This window comes from Pan troglodytes, chromosome 8 (genome assembly GCF_028858775.2).
Source record: "Pan troglodytes isolate AG18354 chromosome 8, NHGRI_mPanTro3-v2.0_pri, whole genome shotgun sequence".
Classification (NCBI taxonomy): domain Eukaryota; kingdom Metazoa; phylum Chordata; class Mammalia; order Primates; family Hominidae; genus Pan; species Pan troglodytes.
Window position 1 is genome coordinate 119,583,597 of NC_072406.2, and position 3,797 is coordinate 119,587,393.

The following is a 3,797-nucleotide window of genomic DNA, read 5'->3' on the forward strand; positions in this document are numbered from 1 at the left end:
TTGCATTTAATATTTCTTATGCTAAATCCCAGATCACTTGAAAAACCCACAGAAGATTAAACTCATGTTCTTTTCCTTATACTCTTACAATACTGGCAAAATAAAGATTTTGCCCTCCTTTTTTTTTTTTTTTTTTTTTAAATCCTTTAACCAGGTCAGTGTCATTCATTCACACTGCTCTGAGACTGTGCTAGGTAGCACAGAGAGTCTCTAAGGCACGATGTGGACAAGATTTAGTGCTAAGGAATTTGGTTGAGATCCTAGCTAAATATAGCTCAGTGGCAAGGAAGGTCTTCATTTTATGAGAGGACTTCAGTGGGCATAAAAGACCAACCTATTGTAGCACGGCTGAAAATCCCCATAATCTGGGAAAGGTATTACCAGCCTTATTCCATGTGTTGGTCTAAAAATCAGTGTGATTCCTATTTTACACACTGGTTTAACCTAGCATATTTGCATACTTGCTCAGTTTAGTGAATGTCTGTTATCATTTTAGCCATGCAACTTGGAATCCCCCTTCCTTAATAAAAAATACCCTCATTTCCCTCTGAGGAGCTAGAACTTCCCTAATCTCACAATGTGTGCTTTGGGTGGAGATGAGTCTACCTCCAGCTCCAAAGGAGGCATCTGATTTAGCCCTGAACCTCTTTTTTGACCACAAAGTTGGATGCATAGGTAGATAGAGGAATAAATTGGAACCAATAAAACTAATCTTAGGATATGGTTGGAAAGACCAAAAAAAGGAGGTTCTTTTTTTCTTTGCCTTCTATAATTTCCACAGCCATCTTTTCATCACAATGGGACAGCCTGTCTGAGAATGAGGCCAATGCAAAGAAGAAAGTGGAGCCCACGTACAGAGAGATGAAACATTGATGATATCATGTGTCCTAGATTCATGCTTCATATGAAGGTAAATTTTACCTTTGATGTTTTGTGTGTTCATTAAAAAATACAACATTATATCAAGATACTGAGGTAGCATTCAATGGTAAATGTCAGTGGTATGCTGACTGCCAAATATTTGCCAACTGGATGGTGTGTGTGTGTGTGTGTGTGTGTGTGTGTGTGTCAAGAGGGAGATGAGGGTAAAGCTCTGATTTACAGTGTTTTCTAGTCTCCATAAACATTCTCCTATGCCAACTTTGAGCTACCAGCTTGAGGTCACTGAACATAGTCCTGGGAAGAGATGTATACTGTAGATTCTTGCAAGCTGATGAGAGCTAGCTCCAAGGTATCACTGGTTAGATTATATGCTAGCTTTCAGTAAGTCTAAAAAAATTTTCTCCTAGTATTTATCAGTCATTTTGGAAACATTACACCTTTTTCAAAAATCTGTAAAATATTGCTATGAGACATAGTGATGCCTGGAACACTTCCTTTCCAGTTTGTCAGCAGAGGATGAAGAATAGCATCATCTCCCATTAACACAAGGGTAGGGATAGGTTTAGAATACTTCAGATACATCATACAACTCTGACTTAGTAATGGGAGGTAAGAGGTGATCAGAACAGAAGCACACATATCAGAAAGACTTCATACCTGTGTGGCAATATTTAGATTTATCTTTCATATGGAAACCTGGGAAAGCCAGTGAAGTTTTCTGAGTCTCCCTTTGCACATCTTTAAAATTGGTTGCTTACTAATACCTAAGTTACGGAGTTGATAAGAGAACTAAATCTGATAAGCTATGTGAAAGGGCTTAGCATAATGTGGAGAACATGGTGAGTGTCCAGTAAATATTAGTGATAATGATCATAACTATTAATATAAATAAATAATCCACTACTTTTTTCTCTCCTCTCCTTCTAGGAGTCCCATTATACCGATACTGAAACACTGGATATTGCCTCACAAGTTACTGAAGTCTTGTTCGTGTCTTTTTTATGTTTTTCAGATTGGGTAATTTCTATTGATCTGTTTTCGTTATCATTGACTCTGATTTTCTTTAGCTCTCCAATTGTCTGTAAAGACCATTGGTCCATTTTTCAATTTATATGTTTTAATTTGAGATCCTAGAATTTTCATTTGTTTCTTTACAAATAATTAATCTGTTGATTTTCACTTTGAAATCACTCTTTTTCTGTTAATTTAACACATGTGATATATTGACATTTTTAAAATTGATTGCTCTTTCTCTGAATCTTGCTTAACATTGCCCCATTTCATTACGCTCTTGGTAAATTTTGATTGTCTACTAGACATTTTGAATGTATGATGCACTGTGGACTCTGGCTTCAGTTATCTTCCTCTGAAGTGCATTTATTTTTATTTTAATAAGTACTTAAATTATCGACTGATCACAATGAAGTTGTGCATTCTGTGGTTTACACTTTTAGGTTTTTTTTTTTTTTTTCTTCCTTCAGATTTCCCCTTAATTCTATGGTCAGTCTTTAGTCCTGGGACCTAGCCTCTACTCCTAAAGCTTACCCCGTCTGGGGTTTCAGTGGAAAACCCAAGGTGACTACCACTTGTCTAATGGTAGTATCCAAGCTCTGAATTCTTTTTTTTTTTTTAACCTGTGGTAGAGAACAGCTGAAATTTCCACTCAGCTTTTTCAGATATGTACTTATTGCTCTCTTCTACGTTCTTTGGATATATGTGAAATTCAGGGTCAGCCACGATGTGAGAGGAGTTCACAGGTAAATTGTGGAGCCAACCCAATGTGGCTTTCCCCTTTTCAGGACTAGTCTCTCAATTTCCAGATACTTTGTCAGCTGCAGTCTCTGTCCTCTAACACAGTGGTCCCCAAGCTTTTTGGCACCAGGGACTGGTGTCACGGAAGACAATTTTTCCATGGACTGGAGGTGGAGGCGGAGGCAGAGGCGGTGTGTGTGTGTGTGTGTGTGTGTGGTTTCTGGGTGAAACTGTTCCACTTCAGATCATCAGGCATTAGATTCTCACAAGCAGTGCGTAACCTAGGTCCCTCACATGCACAGTTCAGAACAGGGTTCGCACTCCTCTGAGACTCCAATGCTCTGTTAATCTGCAGGAGGCAGAGCTTAGGCGGTAATGCTCCTTAGCTGCTCACCTCCTGCTGTGCGCCCAGGTTCCTCACAAGCCACAGACTGGTACTGGTCCATGGCAGCTGGGGGGCTGGCACCCCTGCTCTAGCATACCAAACCAACCAGCCTGCAGCTTTTTACCTGAGTTTCAGCAATCACATACCACACAATGATGTGAAGTAACCCTAAAATAAAATCTGTAACATACCCAGTGCCACTTCCTCTCTTCAAAGGTCAAATGGTCAAATGGTCTCCAGCTTTTGCCTGATTTTTATCATTCTCTAGTGCCTTCAAACAGTATTTTTACCATTTTCCCAGAGTTTTACAGTTTATTAAAGAGGAGTAAATGTAACACAAGATACTCTCATGTTATTGGAACTGTAATCAACCCATTGCTTTTCCATTTGTATCATTTTAGGCGGTTTCTATATTTCTCACCTATTGAAATTCCTCATTCTTGTATTCTAGAAATAATATGCTTTTAAAAATGTTATTTTTAGCATTCTGGGGCCTTAGAGTAGGTGAGGGTATAGCTTATGCTGAGTTCTTCACATTGAATGAAACTTTCCAGAGGTAGTTATTAAATGGCTTTCTTGGTTAAGCATTCACCACTAATTTCATTCAAATATATTCTGGTAATGAGTAAACATCAGTTTTTCCTACTGCTAGAAATAATTCTCCCATGTTTTCATTATGATCTAGGGTCCTTTTAACAAGCTCCTAGAGAATAGGTTTCTTACAGGTTTTAAGTGGAAAAATAATTTCACATGGGGTATTTCTAGGGTCCAGAGGTGA

The 3,797-nt window shown here is 38.5% G+C and overlaps 1 long non-coding RNA gene across 1 annotated transcript; it reads left to right on the forward strand.

Annotated features, from left to right (window-relative positions):
• Positions 1-568: 568 nt before the first annotated feature.
• On the forward strand, positions 569-3,213 carry LOC134807203 (uncharacterized). Its single transcript, XR_010147011.1, has 3 exons — positions 569-675; positions 782-910; positions 1,810-3,213. It is a non-coding gene; the product is annotated as an uncharacterized LOC134807203 (long non-coding RNA).
• The last annotated feature ends 584 nt before the right edge of the window (positions 3,214-3,797 follow it).